This window comes from Zonotrichia albicollis, chromosome 2, assembly GCF_047830755.1.
Source record: "Zonotrichia albicollis isolate bZonAlb1 chromosome 2, bZonAlb1.hap1, whole genome shotgun sequence".
NCBI classification, from domain to species: Eukaryota; Metazoa; Chordata; class Aves; order Passeriformes; family Passerellidae; genus Zonotrichia; species Zonotrichia albicollis.
In genome coordinates this window covers 318000-334822 of record NC_133820.1, presented here as the reverse complement: position 1 = coordinate 334822, position 16823 = coordinate 318000, and the positions used below count along the sequence as shown (strand labels likewise).

Sequence of the window (16823 nt, the reverse complement as noted above, 5' to 3'; positions counted from 1 at the left end):
GGGATGATAAAGGTTCGTTTCGGATTGGGTTTCGTAGTCGGATATGGTTTTTTTGCCGGGGTATTCTGTTTAGAAAGGCGCGCAATGGTTTTTACGGGTCGTAGCGCGAAGCAGCGGTTCGGATTTTAATTCTGTTGAGGTGGCTTTTATTGGCGTGAGCGGGTAGTGTTTGTTTCGGTGGGCTTTTGAGGTAGCGTCGTGTCGTTCATAGCAGCGGGTTTTTAATCTCGAGAATTGCATGTGTGTTTATCGTCTTCCAGGGCTTTTATTTATTTGGTTGGTTTGATTGTAGTGTATGTTTTATGGCTGCGGGTAATTTGGGAGACATTGTTTATGGTTACGTGTGTCTTTAGTCTTTGTGTTTGTTTCTAGGTGTTATTTTTATTTTGAGAGCTTGAGACACTATGGGTTTATTCAGTTGGGAATAATAGTTTTGTTGAAAATGAAAGTTTATTCGGTTTTGGGGCTTTTTTTGTTGTTGGTTTTTTTTTTTTGATTTTTTGTTGTTGTTCTTTCATGTATTTGATTGTTGTTCATCGGTTTTTTTTGGTAATATGGGTATTTATATGGTGGATCTTTTCAAGTAGTATTGAGTAGTTGTTTTCTTAGTTTTTAGTCCTTGAGATTTTTTCTATTTCGTTAAGTAGTTCGGCTGTTATATTTACAGAGGATTGGTTATTCTTTGAGTTAGTGTAGAGGTAGAATTTTGTTTATTTTTTTTTTAGTAACCTTCAGGGTCAGTGGCACTGTTTGGAGTTTAGTAGGTTGGTTTGATTTCTTTTTTTAGTAGTTGTTGTAATTTGCTGTGCGTGTTTCTATAGGGTTTTCTTTTATCTTGGTTCCATTTTTCTGATGTGATGAGAATTTGTTATTGAAAAGAGTGTTTTGTGGTTTTTTGGCTGGCAGATTTTTGGCTGTTGGAGGTATCTTGATGTTTTTCGAAGATATTGGTGGGAATTCAATGTTCTTTGTATTGTAATTTTATTTAGGAATTGGATTGCTAATGTACAATTATAACTATAACTATATTTAAACAAAACAGATGTGTGGAAATGGGAATAAACCACTCTTGTTTTTACATATTTGGTCTTTTTTAAAAATTTTACTTGTAACATAAGTTATTATATATTACAATAAGATATTATCTTTTTTAATTAGAGTATTGTGTATATTTATAGATATGTAAGTAGAGAATATAAATATAGACACAACCCAACTCAAATATAAATATAGAAATGTGTTTCAAATATATGCAGGTATATATAAAATTTTTAAATAACTGTAAATATAAAATAACATCAATTGATACTATGCATAATACAAGTAATACTGTATATATCTTATTTAGTATATTATAGGAAATAGATATAAAATAGATATATCAATTGATGTACTATACTTATAAAACAAATTATATATAGGATAATTATAAATATAGAAGTATTTATCAAGTAGTTGAAAATAAAGGATGGGTTTGTTTTTCATTTGGCAAAAGCAGGGGTTTTAGTATAAAAATTATTAATACAAATAATATAAAGGTAGAAGTCTAAGTATATAAATATATCATAAATAGCTAAAGATTAATATAAAAATTAAAAATAAAGGAAAAAACAAGGTTTAGCAGTAGATATGATACATAATTTAAAAAATAATTTATCTCTATTATTGGAACAGGATACAGATTATATGTATTTTGAATAGAATGCATCAATATAAACTAGAAATTAAAATGTGTATATAGTCATGCAAACTGTAAATATAAAAATATTTCAGTATAGTTTAAAAGAAGGGTTTTCTGGTATTTATTTAGTTAGAATTGGATTTTTTTTAAACAAAAGTGTTTTAGAAATGTAGTTTTAAACTATAGAAGAACTATATAAGAACTATACAATTAATGAGAGATATTTATAAAAACACAGAGAAATACATATAAACAATAGGAATAGACAGAATATATTATATAAATTACATGCTACATCAATGTTCACTATAAATATGCGTGTGACTATAAATATGAAAAATAGAAATAAAACTTTTATTTAAACATGGCTTTAAATCAAGGGGGCTTGTTTGACTCTTGCTCGATAGGAGGCAGGTTTTTGGCATTTATTTCAGAGCAGTTTTTGTCTGGGGTCGCCCCTGTTCTTTTTTGCCGCCTTCGCTGCCCGCAGCCCCGAGGCGCGCTGCGCCCCCGTCTGGGGCGGGCGGCAGTTCTGCCGCCTTGTGGGCAGAGCGCGGTACTGCAGCCGTGCGCCGGCAGGCAGCCGAGAGGCCGCCATGTTGGGAGCGGCGTGTCGCGGGTGTCCCGGACTGGCTTGACCTTCTCAAAATGGCGGCCAAAAAGGCGGAGAAAATAGCACACCCCGGTGAGTCTGCCCCCCTGTGTCCAAAGGGCGGTACTGCACCCCCCGAGCCAGCGCCTTGCCTCTCGCCGCTGGGTGCCGGGGGCGGCGGAAGGACGCGGCTGCCGAGCGACGGAAGGGCGAGGGGCGTGCGCGTGGCGTCGAACAAGGCTGCAGCCCCCGGGCCCGCGCCCGCCACGCTCCAGGCGCTGGGAGCGACCGCGGGCCGGACAATCCCGGCGGGGCGGCCCCGGGCAGGCGGCGCAGGAGGCGGAGCGGGGCCGTGGCTCTCGCCGCCGTCGCTGCCGCCAGCTTTGGAAGGTCGGGCCGGGCGCCCGTCCCGTCCCGCCGGCTCCCGGTCTCTGTAAACTCCTCTGTGGCTTCGCAGGTCCGTGCTGGAGAGTGGGAGAAAGGGCCCTGCTGGTTGCCGTGTCCTCGGTGGGCAGCGAGCTCTGACCTTGGCCGGATGGGCTGCTGAGTAATGGAACAATGGGGATGCGCTTTTATGTATTTAGTGACCTTTACAGATTTCTCCCCCTGCTTCAGGTGAGCGTGCATCATTGCAGGCTTGGGATTGAGTGAAATGTGGTAAGGAAACCGGCTCTGGGGAGGGAAATGCTCTGTTAACATGTGCCTGTTCTTCTGTCAGACTCATCACAGCAGGACAGCGTGAAGACTGAAAGTGTAAGAAGATGTGGAGGGAAAGAGAGAATCTGACAGGAGCACTGAATGCACGAGTGCACGAATTCTGCTTTTGGCTTGGATTTAAACTCAGAAGTTGTAAGGAATTTGGGAAGGAGAAGGGACATTTCAGAAGGAGAAGGAGGAGTTGTTGTTACAGTCCTGGCAAAATCTTTTGTTCTAGCTGATAAAAGAAGTTAGTTTAAATTAAAAAAATTTTAAAATGTGGGGTTTTTTTCCTTCACTATTATATTAATTGGTGGTATATGGTGTGTTATTTCTTGGTATTATTAGCTCTGTGTAAGTTGTTTTCTGAGTGAAGCTAACTTTCTGGATGGGTTGGTTTGTATTTGAGGTAGGATTAATTTCAATAGGTTTCTTTCATAGACTTCTCATAGGTATTACTGGGATTTTGGTATTGTTTACTGTATGTATAAACATACAGATTTGGTAGGGCCAGTTGGGCTGCTGGAGTTTTGGGTGTGAATTTATTAGATGGCTTTTGTAAAATACAGAATAATTATGTAAGTTAACAGCAAATGACTCAATTTATCCAGCTATGCTACCTAACCACAAAGTTTTATGTCTTACCAGTTTTCTGTTCTTCTGCTCCAAGTAGCTGTTGCAAAAAAGAAAGCACTGTTATTTTTGTGAAGAGTTTTCTTCTATAACAAGCCCTTTACTCCCCTTGAATCTGAGTGGCCAAGCAGCTGCAGCTGTTCTGAGGGCTTTTACACCTGGGAGGATTTGCCCCCTCCCTTTTCCTGGGTGCCATGGGAACGAGAGGCGGGCACCATCGGGGGTATATTAACCCCAGCCTTGGCTGAGGGGCGTCATTCCCTCTCTGGGATGTGCTGGGGTAGGAGTTCTCCTCTCATTTCAGTGAAAAGGCTCTTTCAGCTCATCTCAGCTTGTTTCCAGCAGGTGTTTCTGGGCATCTAAAGCAGCAGAGGCTTGGAAGAGACTGTGAAGAAAACAGCATGGAATACAGGGAGTATGTAGGTTCACAATTTTGGGTTTTGTGTTTAGGGGTGTTAAAGCACCTTTGTAATTTCTGGTTTTGTTCTTGTTTTGTTTTTTATGGTTTTTAGGAGGAGCACGCCTTTCAGAGATTCCAGGTTGTGTCAAGCACAACTCTTTTTGCAGCAGATTCATCGTGTCTCAGGAGGGATCTGCCCAGTCTCAAGGATGATGTTTGAGATTGAGGCTTCAGGTGAGTTGAGGATTGTGAGTGGGAGAGGGAGGGTGAGCAGGTATCCAGTTAGGAGTTGTTGGGAGGGGGTTTGCAGGCAGCAGGGTGAGAAAGGGTGTTTATTTGTTTATTTGAGGGCCCCCCCCCCCCCCCAAGGCTTCTAGCAGAGGCATTCCCATGTCTTAGAGCACACAGAGTCATCCACTGCACTCACAGGAATGCCATTTAACTTTACCTTTCTCTAACCCAGGTGCCAGCCCTAATAAAGGCCACAGCCTTGGACTCAGGATGAAGCTGGAGCCTGAGGGAGCCAGGCACACTCAGGAGAGGGCAAGTAGCTGACTGGCTGGGATTTGGCCCACATAACTCTGGACTCATTCTTTGCTTTTGGTTTTCTTTATTGTAGCTGACCGAGAGGCTCACAGGCCATCACGAGGCTCTCTGAAGCAGACTCATTTCAGGTGCAACGTGAATGCACATAACCCATCGTACAAAAGATAAGTTGGGAGCCACGGCCTGGAGATGGGGGCGTAGCAGATTGGTAGTTCTTGGGACAGATTTAAAAATTAGCGGAGGGAAAAGCAAACTTGTCCAAGGGCCTCTTAGGACAGCTAAAGGGAGAGGCTCTACTTTTGATGGCAGCTTTCAGGCGGGCAGTGCAGAACAGCTCTGGTTTGTGTCGTGCTTTCCGGTGTGCCGTGTTCCCTAGTGTGTCTTTGGGGTCCCTTTTGCCTTCTTCCCTCGAGGCCCTCACCACAAGCATGATGTGTGGTGTTTGATGTCCCCCTGTTTGTCACGTTCTGTGTCACAGGTGTCTGCACACATATGGGTGCCGGAGCTGTTCTGCCCTGCCGCATGGCCAGCTGCAGTGGGACAAGTCCTGGGGCCTTGCAGTTTGTGGGGTGTCACTGGACTCTAGATGATATTTCTAGATAGACACAAGATGTTTGGAGCTGTGAAGTCATCCTGCAGCCCTTTTACTTTTGTCGTAACTTTCAGATGAAGAGGACAAAATCCATGGCAAAATCCATCCATCCACCCATGCCGGGTGAGGAGGTTCCCCAGAGCAGGTCAGTCACTGTTTGTCTCTGCAGGGGGAGTTTAAAGTGAGACTGTTACAGCGCTGTTCTTCTTTTTAGGAAGTAAAGCTGGATATCAGCAGGCAAGGTGAGCAGTGAGTAGCTTACAGAGGCAGTTGTTATTGCTCAACTCTCTCTGCTGCAACTCTGAGCATCTGTTCCTATTTCTGCACCAGGCGTTCTTAGGACAATGGTGAGCAGCAGAATGGTTGGGTTTTGGCCAGCGTGCTGCTGAGGTCATGCATTGATATTTGGTTTTCTTTAATATAGCTGGCTAAGAAACACCAGGAGATTGTTGAACAGCAGTGCCAGCAGGACCTTCCCAGATGTAGAGGCCACCATCTTTTGTACATGACATGGGCCTGCATCCTGAGATGTCTGAGAGATAAGTAGAGGGCTATGACCCACAGAGGGGATGAAGGCAGGGTGCTGGTTTGGGAATTACTGGGAGGGGTTTTTGAGTCCAGTTTGGCGGTGGGGGGGTGTCCATGAAGTGGCCCCTTAGGCCCCATGAAAGCCAAGTCTCACCTTTGATCACAGTGCTGAGGTGTTCAGGGCAGAGCAGTCCCGGTGTGTCTGGTGTCACTTGTCTGCTGTGCATTATGTGTTGTTTGTGTATCTCCTGTCTTTTACCTTAGCACATTGAGGGGCCTGTCAGAAACCTTGGCATCATTGTTAGCATCTGTGATCTCTGCATTCCTTGGCCTGGCACCCAGGCCAGAGATGCGATTCTGATAGCTGTCTGAGCTCCCCAGTCAAAAGTTCTCTCTTTGGAAGCATCCAGTCAGATGTCTTTTCAGGTCTTGTTCTGAGCTGTACGGACAGCTATGCCTCACCTGGATCCATTATGGTGGATTAGGAGCTCTACTTGTATGAGGTTAGCTAGAGGATTCTGACTGTAGGATTCCTGGGCATTCATCTTTGCTGTTCTTGGAATGAATCATCCAGTTTAGCATCTTCTTCCTCCAGGTTCTCTGAGCCTCATTAGCTCACCATCAGTCTCACCTTGGTCATCACCTTTTGACTTCTCTCTGTCCTTGTAGCCATTTTCCTTGCCTAGAGGTTTCAGTCTGTGTTGTGTCCCCATTGTCCGTCCTGTCCTGTGTCACGGGTGTCAGCACACATTTGTGCCGGGGCTGCTCTGCCCTGCCGCATAGCCTGGTGCGACAGGAGAGCGCCCAGGGACTTGGAATGTGTAATGTGGGGTGTAGTTGGACTCCAGATGGGATTTGTAGATGGACACAGGACATCTGGAGCTCTTCAGTTGTCCTGCAACAGTGTGACTCTTGTCCTAACGTTTTTTTCAGATTCAGATGAATTAAATCTGGGCCAGAGGGCCCCATCCCGTGTGAGGGGATTCCCCCGAGCAGGTGAGGCCCCATTTGTCTGTGGAGCAGAAGTGTACATGGTGACTCTGTTAGAGCTCACTTCTTTGTCTTTCTTTTTAGGAAGTGAATCTGGATAGCAGCAGTCAAGGTGAGCCGTGGAGAGAAGTGGTTGTTATTGCTCAGCTCTCAAGAACAGCAATTATTTCAGCAGCTTGATCATGTCACAAGAGGGATCTGCCCAGTGTCAGGGATGGTGTTTGAGATTGAGGCTTCAGGTGAGTTGAGGATTGTGAGTGGGAGAGGGAGGGTGAGCAGGTATCCAGTTAGGAGTTCTTGGGAGGGGGTTTGCAGGCAGCAGGGTGAGAAAGGGTGTTTATTTGTTTATTTGAGGGCCCCCCCCCCAAGGCTTCTAGCAGAGGCATTCCCATGTCTTAGAGCACACAGAGTCATCCACTGCACTCACAGGAATGCCATTTAACTTTGCCTTTCTCGAAGCCAGGTGCCAGCCCTAATAAAGGCCACAGCCTTGGAATCAGGATGAAGCTGGAGCCTGAGGGAGCCAGGCACACTCAGGAGAGGGCAAGTAGGAATGCTGTGCCCCAAGCAGGGGTGCTTTGGTTTCTGCTGAGCAGGGCTTGCCCTATTCAAGGACTTTGCAGTGTCCCTTGGTACACCAGTGCAATGGTTTCTGCTGGGAAGGAAAGGATGAGCGTTGTAGACAGAGGCAACTAATGCACCTTAAACACCTTTGCTGTGTCTCTGTCTTTGTTTGAGAGGTGACCATCCACACCCTGGAAGGGGACGAGATTATTTCAATTTTATTTCTACTACAGGTTTTTTTGATCCATTAATGTATTTCAAACCACTTTTTTTATCGTGCCCTGCCGTACTGTCTGTTGCTGTCTCAACAATGGATGTATCTGTGAGAGGACATCACTCTCCTGGGCAGTGAGTGCTAGAGGACAAAGCCCTTAGCTTAGCATTGTTGGGACCAAACAAGGGAAGGAGTCATGGGTTTTCTTATTTTACTTCTTCCCCCATTTGTCATCCAGACTTCAAAAGGAAGACCTGTAAATGCCTAGCTCCGTCTTGTGTTTAATGTGTTTTTATTTGTATTTATGTAACCGCAAAAAGCAGTGAAAGAAGAAATGTGACTGGATCTCACTATTACTGTGTGAGGGCTTATTTTAAAGGCTGGTGTATTTATGTTCTCTTTTTCCACTCCAAGCTTGACTTTTCCCCTCATTTTTCCAGGTCTGCTGCATTGGGTGTCCCAAGGAGGGCTGGGTTCCTCAGCAGGGGTCTTAGGAGTTGGTGCTGATTCTACTTTTTCTGAGGGTGTATCAAAGTGTGCTAGCAGAATGATAGCTTTCTGCACTGGAAAGCTTTCCCTCAATGCCATCAGTGCACGGACGTGTTTGAATTGTGGAACCAGACGGACTAAGGAAAGCCAAGGCCCGTAGCGGATTTCTGTTTGCTCTGTCTGTGAGAAGCGGGCTGTGTGCTGCACAGGGAGAGGCGCTGTTGGAGTGGCATCGGCGCCAGGTGTGAGTGTGAGGATGATGAGGGGCTCGGAGCAGCCCAGGTGTGAGTGTGAGGATGATGAGGGGCTCGGAGCAGCCCAGGTGTGAGTGTGAGGATGATGAGGGGCTCGGAGCAGCCCAGGTGTGAGTGTGAGGATGATGAGGGGCTCGGAGCAGCCCAGGTGTGAGTGTGAGGATGATGAGGGGCTCGGAGCAGCCCAGGTGTGAGTGTGAGGATGATGAGGGGCTCGGAGCAGCCCAGGTGTGAGTGTGAGGATGATGAGGGGCTCGGAGCAGCCCAGGTGTGTGTGTGAGGATGATGAGGGGCTCGGAGCAGCCCAGGTGTGAGTGTGAGGATGATGAGGGCTCGGAGCAGCCCAGGTGTGAGTGTGAGGATGATGAGGGGCTCGGAGCAGCCCAGGTGTGAGTGTGAGGATGATGAGGGGCTCGGAGCAGCCCAGGTGTGAGTGTGAGGATGATGGGGGGCTCGGAGCAGCCCAGGTGTGTGTGTGAGGATGATGAGGGGCTCGGAGCAGCCCAGGTGTGAGTGTGAGGATGATGAGGGCTCGGAGCAGCCCAGGTGTGAGCTGTGAGGATGATGAGGGGGTGGCTCTTGCCGGGGCGGTTTTAACGGGGGGAGAGTTTGCCTCTGTACATTTTTGCATGGAGCTGCTGAGTGGAGGGGTTTGTGCCGAGGGACGAATCTTTGTGCCGGGGAGCAGCAGCCGAACAGGTGAGCCCGTGTGCGTTTGGAGCGGGGAATTTTGTCCTTCCCCTTTGCAATTTCATCTTGCCAGTCCCTCCCCGCTTCCCCAGGAACAAAAGTGCAGCTTATGAGGACGAAAGGAATTCAATTTGAGGGAAACAAGTTCTCTTCCATTACTGGCTGTGTTTGAACTGGTAGGGGAGTCACCCTTTACCGGTGGTTTTAAGGGTATTGCTTGAAGGAAAACCAGAGTTTTCCAGGCTGTTAGGGGAATCCTGTGATCTATTTTAAGGGGAAAAGTATTGTTGTGGTGTTATGGAATTGATTTGAGAGTAGCCCCCCAATTTTTCATCACCCTAGGGTTGAAATGGAGGGGGCAGCCGTGGTGTCCCTCCTTTTCAAGGCTTTGAATGGAGGTGGAAATGGCCCTTTGCCATCAGTCGACGGCTTTCATTTGAGGAGCGCCCCTTCTTTTGTGCTCTCGTAGGGGACGAACGTGAAGGGGAGAGGACACTTCTTTGCCCTTGTTGAAGGGAGCCGAGCCCCGCCTGCGGCGTCAGTTTCGGGCTTCGGTTGCGGGAAGCTGCAGCTGTGGCAGCGTTTGCAGGGCTGCAATGGGGCCGTGCCGCTGCATGGGAGGGCGCTTGTGGTGGCCGCGGCCCGGGCCGGAACGTTGCCGCTCGGGAGCGGCGCTGGCACGGCCCGGGCAGCTGCCGGGGCGCACGGGGGATTTGGCGCGGCCGGGCCGGCCAAGGGCGGCGGTGGCGGAGCCGCGCCGGTGCGAGCCGAGGGAGCCGCGCCGGTGCGAGCCGAGGGGACCCGCGCCGGGCCGGCCAAGGGCGGCGGTGGCGGAGCCGCGCCGGTGCGAGCCGAGGGAGCCGCGCCGGGCCGGCCAAGGGCGGCAGAGGCGGCGCGGGCGCTGCTGCGGCGGCCCGGGCGGTGCCGGCCGCTCCGGCCGCTCCGGGCGCGGGGCTCGGGCGCCGCCGCCACCCCCGGGCCCGGTGCCGGCCCCGCCGGGCAGGGGCAGCGGGCGCGGCTCTCCGGGCCGGCGCCGGCCCCGCGTGCCGGAGGAGCCGCCGGAGGAGCCGGTCTCCTGGCGGGAGCCGCGCTCCGTCCGGGGCCGGCAGCGAGCGCGGGCTTCGGCTGCTCGCAGTGCTGGGGCGGTGCCGCGGTTCGGAGGCGCTTTTTCGGCATTGATTGCATCGCTGTGCTCGGTTTGCAGCGGGGGTACGCTAAGGGCTACGGTTCTTCCTGAGTGCTGCGGTTCTCGGTGCCGGTGGGGATGATAAAGGTTCGTTTCGGATTGGGTTTCGTAGTCGGATATGGTTTTTTTGCCGGGGTATTCTGTTTAGAAAGGCGCGCAATGGTTTTTACGGGTCGTAGCGCGAAGCAGCGGTTCGGATTTTAATTCTGTTGAGGTGGCTTTTATTGGCGTGAGCGGGTAGTGTTTGTTTCGGTGGGCTTTTGAGGTAGCGTCGTGTCGTTCATAGCAGCGGGTTTTTAATCTCGAGAATTGCATGTGTGTTTATCGTCTTCCAGGGCTTTTATTTATTTGGTTGGTTTGATTGTAGTGTATGTTTTATGGCTGCGGGTAATTTGGGAGACATTGTTTATGGTTACGTTTGTCTTTAGTCTTTGTGTTTGTTTCTAGGTGTTATTTTTATTTTGAGAGCTTGAGACACTATGGGTTTATTCAGTTGGGAATAATAGTTTTGTTGAAAATGAAAGTTTATTCGGTTTTGGGGCTTTTTTTGTTGTTGGTTTTTTTTTTTTGATTTTTTGTTGTTGTTCTTTCATGTATTTGATTGTTGTTCATCGGTTTTTTTTGGTAATATGGGTATTTATATGGTGGATCTTTTCAAGTAGTATTGAGTAGTTGTTTTCTTAGTTTTTAGTCCTTGAGATTTTTTCTATTTCGTTAAGTAGTTCGGCTGTTATATTTACAGAGGATTGGTTATTCTTTGAGTTAGTGTAGAGGTAGAATTTTGTTTATTTTTTTTTTAGTAACCTTCAGGGTCAGTGGCACTGTTTGGAGTTTAGTAGGTTGGTTTGATTTCTTTTTTTAGTAGTTGTTGTAATTTGCTGTGCGTGTTTCTATAGGGTTTTCTTTTATCTTGGTTCCATTTTTCTGATGTGATGAGAATTTGTTATTGAAAAGAGTGTTTTGTGGTTTTTTGGCTGGCAGATTTTTGGCTGTTGGAGGTATCTTGATGTTTTTCGAAGATATTGGTGGGAATTCAATGTTCTTTGTATTGTAATTTTATTTAGGAATTGGATTGCTAATGTACAATTATAACTATAACTATATTTAAACAAAACAGATGTGTGGAAATGGGAATAAACCACTCTTGTTTTTACATATTTGGTCTTTTTTAAAAATTTTACTTGTAACATAAGTTATTATATATTACAATAAGATATTATCTTTTTTAATTAGAGTATTGTGTATATTTATAGATATGTAAGTAGAGAATATAAATATAGACACAACCCAACTCAAATATAAATATAGAAATGTGTTTCAAATATATGCAGGTATATATAAAATTTTTAAATAACTGTAAATATAAAATAACATCAATTGATACTATGCATAATACAAGTAATACTGTATATATCTTATTTAGTATATTATAGGAAATAGATATAAAATAGATATATCAATTGATGTACTATACTTATAAAACAAATTATATATAGGATAATTATAAATATAGAAGTATTTATCAAGTAGTTGAAAATAAAGGATGGGTTTGTTTTTCATTTGGCAAAAGCAGGGGTTTTAGTATAAAAATTATTAATACAAATAATATAAAGGTAGAAGTCTAAGTATATAAATATATCATAAATAGCTAAAGATTAATATAAAAATTAAAAATAAAGGAAAAAACAAGGTTTAGCAGTAGATATGATACATAATTTAAAAAATAATTTATCTCTATTATTGGAACAGGATACAGATTATATGTATTTTGAATAGAATGCATCAATATAAACTAGAAATTAAAATGTGTATATAGTCATGCAAACTGTAAATATAAAAATATTTCAGTATAGTTTAAAAGAAGGGTTTTCTGGTATTTATTTAGTTAGAATTGGATTTTTTTTAAACAAAAGTGTTTTAGAAATGTAGTTTTAAACTATAGAAGAACTATATAAGAACTATACAATTAATGAGAGATATTTATAAAAACACAGAGAAATACATATAAACAATAGGAATAGACAGAATATATTATATAAATTACATGTTACATCAATGTTCACTATAAATATGCGTGTGACTATAAATATGAAAAATAGAAATAAAACTTTTATTTAAACATGGCTTTAAATCAAGGGGGCTTGTTTGACTCTTGCTCGATAAGAGGCAGGTTTTTGGCATTTATTTCAGAGCAGTTTTTGTCTGGGGTCGCCCCTGTTCTTTTTTGCCGCCTTCGCTGCCCGCAGCCCCGAGGCGCGCTGCGCCCCCGTCTGGGGCGGGCGGCAGTGCTGCCTCCTTGTGGGCAGAGCGCGGTACTGCAGCTGTGAGCCGACAGGCAGCCGAGAGGCCGCCATGTTGGGAGCGGCGTGTCGCGGGTGTCCCGGACTGGCTTGACCTTCTCAAAATGGCGGCCAAAAAGGCGGAGAAAATAGCACACCCCGGTGAGTCTGCCCCCCTGTGTCCAAAGGGCGGTACTGCACCCCCCGAGCCAGCGCCTTGCCTCTCGCCGCTGGGTGCCGGGGGCGGCGGAAGGACGCGGCTGCCGAGCGACGGAAGGGCGAGGGGCGTGCGCGTGGCGTCGAACAAGGCTGCAGCCCCCGGGCCCGCGCCCGCCACGCTACAGGCGCTGGGAGCGACCGCGGGCCGGACAATCCCGGCGGGGCGGCCCCGGGCAGGCGGCGCAGGAGGCGGAGCGGGGCCGTGGCTCTCGCCGCCGTCGCTGCCGCCAGCTTTGGAAGGTCGGGCCGGGCGCCCGTCCCGTCCCGCCGGCTCCCGGTCTCTGTAAACTCCTCTGTGGCTTCGCAGGTCCGTGCTGGAGAGTGGGAGAAAGGGCCCTGCTGGTTGCCGTGTCCTCGGTGGGCAGCGAGCTCTGACCTTGGCCGGATGGGCTGCTGAGTAATGGAACAATGGGGATGCGCTTTTATGTATTTAGTGACCTTTACAGATTTCTCCCCCTGCTTCAGGTGAGCGTGCATCATTGCAGGCTTGGGATTGAGTGAAATGTGGTAAGGAAACCGGCTCTGGGGAGGGAAATGCTCTGTTAACATGTGCCTGTTCTTCTGTCAGACTCATCACAGCAGGACAGCGTGAAGACTGAAAGTGTAAGAAGATGTGGAGGGAAAGAGAGAATCTGACAGGAGCACTGAATGCACGAGTGCACGAATTCTGCTTTTGGCATGGATTTAAACTCAGAAGTTGTAAGGAATTTGGGAAGGAGAAGGGACATTTCAGAAGGAGAAGGAGGAGTTGTTGTTACAGTCCTGGCAAAATCTTTTGTTCTAGCTGATAAAAGAAGTTAGTTTAAATTAAAAAAATTTTAAAATGTGGGTTTTTTTTCCTTCACTATTATATTAATTGGTGGTATATGGTGTGTTATTTCTTGGTATTATTAGCTCTGTGTAAGTTGTTTTCTGAGTGAAGCTAACTTTCTGGATGGGTTGGTTTGTATTTGAGGTAGGATTAATTTCAATAGGTTTCTTTCATAGACTTCTCATAGGTATTACTGGGATTTTGGTATTGTTTACTGTATGTATAAACATACAGATTTGGTAGGGCCAGTTGGGCTGCTGGAGTTTTGGGTGTGAATTTATTAGATGGCTTTTGTAAAATACAGAATAATTATGTAAGTTAACAGCAAATGACTCAATTTATCCAGCTATGCTACCTAACCACAAAGTTTTATGTCTTACCAGTTTTCTGTTCTTCTGCTCCAAGTAGCTGTTGCAAAAAAGAAAGCACTGTTATTTTTGTGAAGAGTTTTCTTCTATAACAAGCCCTTTACTCCCCTTGAATCTGAGTGGCCAAGCAGCTGCAGCTGTTGTGAGGGCTTTTATACCTGGGAGGATTTGCCCCCTCCCTTTTCCTGGGTGCCATGGGAACGAGAGGCGGGCACCATCGGGGGTATATTAACCCCAGCCTTGGCCGAGGGGCTTCATTCCCTCTCTGGGGTGTGCTGGGGTAGGAGCTCTCCTCTCATTTCAGTGAAAAGGCTCTTTCAGCTCATCTCAGCTTGTTTCCAGCAGGTGTTTCTGGGCATCTAAAGCAGCAGAGGCTTGGAAGAGACTGTGAAGAAAACAGCATGGAATACAGGGAGTATTTAGGTTCACAATTTTGGGTTTTGTGTTTAGGGGTGTTAAAGCACCTTTGTAATTTCTGGTTTTGTTCTTGGTTTGTTTTTTATGGTTTTTAGGAGGAGCACGCCTTTCAGAGATTCCAGGTTGTGTCAAGCACAACTCTTTTTGCAGCAGATTCATCGTGTCTCAGGAGGGATCTGTGTCAAGGATGATGTTTGAGATTGAGGCTTCAGGTGAGTTGAGGATTGTGAGTGGGAGAGGGAGGGTGAGCAGGTATCCAGTTAGGAGTTGTTGGGAGAGGGTTTGCAGGCAGCAGGGTGAGAAAGGGTGTTTATTTGTTTATTTGAGGGCCCCCCCCACAAGGCTTCTAGCAGAGGCATTCCCATGTCTTAGAGCACACAGAGTCATCCACTGCACTCACAGGAATGCCATTTAACTTTGCCTTTCTCTAACCCAGGTGCCACCCCTAATAAAGGCCACAGCCTTGGACTCAGGATGAAGCTGGAGCCTGAGGGAGCCAGGCACACTCAGGAGAGGGCAAGTAGCTGACTGGCTGGGATTTGGCCCGCATAACTCTGGACTCATTCTTTGGTTTTGGTTTTCTTTATTGTAGCTGACCGAGAGGCTCACAGGCTATCACAAGACCCTCTGAGGCAGACTCATTTCAGGTGCAACGTGAATGCACATAACCCATCGTACAAAAGATAAGTTGGGAGCCACGGCCTGGAGATGGGGGCGTAGCAGGTTGGGAGTTCTTGGGACAGATTTCAAAATTAGCTGAGGGAGAAGCAATCTTCTCTAAGGGCCTCTTAGGACAGCTAAAGGGAGAGGCTCTACTTTTGATGGCAGCTTTCAGGCGGGCAGTGCAGAACAGCTCTGGTTTGTGTCGTGGTTTCCGGTGTGCCGTGTTCCCTAGTGTGTCTTTGGGGTCCCTTTTGCCTTCTTCCCTCGAGGCCCTCACCACAAGCATGATGTGTGGTGTTTGATGTCCCCCTGTTTGTCACGTTCTGTCTCACGGGTGTCTGCACACATATGGGTGCCGGAGCTGTCCTGCCCTGCCGCATGGCCAGCTGCAATGGGACAAGTCCTGGGGCCTTGCAGTTTGTGGGGTGTCACTGGACTCTAGATGATATTTCTAGATAGACACAAGATGTTTGGAGCTGTGAAGTCATCCTGCAGCCCTTTTACTTTTGTTGTAACTTTCAGATGAAGAGGATAAAATCCATGGCAAAATCCATCCATCCACCCATGCCGGGTGAGGAGGTTCCCCAGAGCAGGTCAGTCACTGTTTGTCTCTGCAGGGGGAGTTTAAAGTGAGACTGTTACAGCGCTGTTCTTCTTTTTAGGAAGTAAAGCTGGATATCAGCAGGCAAGGTGAGCAGTGAGTAGCTTACAGAGGCAGTTGTTATTGCTCAAGTCTCTCTGCTGCAACTCTGAGCATCTGTTCCTATTTCTGCACCAGGCATTCTTAGGACAATGGTGAGTAGCAGAATGGTTGGGTTTTGGCCAGCATGCTGCTGAGGTCATGCATTGATATTTGGTTTTCTTTAATATAGCTGGCTAAGAAACACCAGGAGATTGTTGAACAGCAGTGCCAGCAGGACCTTCCCAGATGTAGAGGCTCCCATCTTTTGTACATGACATGGGCCTGCATCCTGAGATGTCTGAGAGATAAGTAGAGGGCTAAGTCCCACAGAGGGGTGAGAGCGGGGTGCTGGTTTGGGAATTACTGGGAGGGGTTTCTGAGTCCAATTTGGAGGTGGGGGGTGTCCATGAAGTGGCCCCTTAGGCCCTATAAAAGCAAAGTCTCACCTTTGATCTCAGTGCTGAGGTGTTCAGGGCAGAGCAGTCCCGGTGTGTCTGGTGTCACTTGTCTGCTGTGCATTATGTGTTGTTTGTGTATCTCCTGTCTTTTACCTTAGCACATTGAGGGGCCTGTCAGAAACCTTGGCATCATTGTTAGCATCTGTGATCTCTGCATTCCTTGGCCTGGCACCCAGGCCAGAGATGCAATTCTGATACCTGTCTGAGCTCCCCAGTCAAAAGTTCTCTCTTCAGAAGCATCCAGTCAGATGTCTTGTCAGGTCTTGTTCTGAGCTGTACGGACAGCTGTGCCCCACCTGGATCCATTATGGTGGATTAGGAGTTCTACTAGTATGAGGTTAGCTAGAGGATTCTGACTGTAGGATTCCTGGGCATTCATCTTTGCTGTTCTTGGAATGAATCATCCAGTTTAGCATCTTCTTCCTCCAGGTTCTCTGAGCCTCATTAGCTCACCATCAGTCTCACCTTGGTCATCACCTTTTGACTTCTCTCTGTCCTTGTAGCCATTTTCCTTGCCTAGAGGTTTCTGTCTGTGTTGTGTCCCCGTTGTCCGTCCTGTCCTGTGTCACGGGTGTCAGCACACATTTGTGCCGGGGCTGCTCTGCCCTGCCGCATAGCCTGGTGCGATAGGAGAGGGCCCGGGGACTTGGAATGTGTAATGTGGGGTGTAGTTGGACTCTAGATGGGATTTGTCGATGGACACAGGACATCTGGAGCTCTTCAGTTATCGTGCAACAGTGTGACTCTTGTCCTAATGTTTTTTTCAGATTCAGAGGAATTAAATCTGGGCCAGAGGGCCCCAACCCCTGTGAGGGGATTCCCCCGAGCAGGTGAGGCCCCATTTGTCTGTGGAGCAGAAGTGTACATGGTG

At 46.9% G+C, this 16823-nt stretch overlaps 1 long non-coding RNA gene across 1 annotated transcript in view; it reads left to right on the top strand.

Moving 5' to 3' along the window:
- The first annotated feature begins 366 nt into the window (after positions 1 to 366).
- The window catches only part of LOC141725787 (uncharacterized), a 60819-nt gene continuing 44362 nt past the window's right edge, over positions 367 to 16823 (top strand). Inside the window, exons 1-9 of the long non-coding RNA XR_012577436.1 lie at positions 367 to 4236; positions 4466 to 5285; positions 5355 to 5382; positions 5471 to 5487; positions 5565 to 6664; positions 6743 to 6897; positions 7118 to 7201; positions 14742 to 15607; positions 15685 to 16782. This is a non-coding gene — a long non-coding RNA (uncharacterized LOC141725787). The remainder of the gene's footprint in view (positions 4237 to 4465; positions 5286 to 5354; positions 5383 to 5470; positions 5488 to 5564; positions 6665 to 6742; positions 6898 to 7117; positions 7202 to 14741; positions 15608 to 15684; positions 16783 to 16823) is intronic.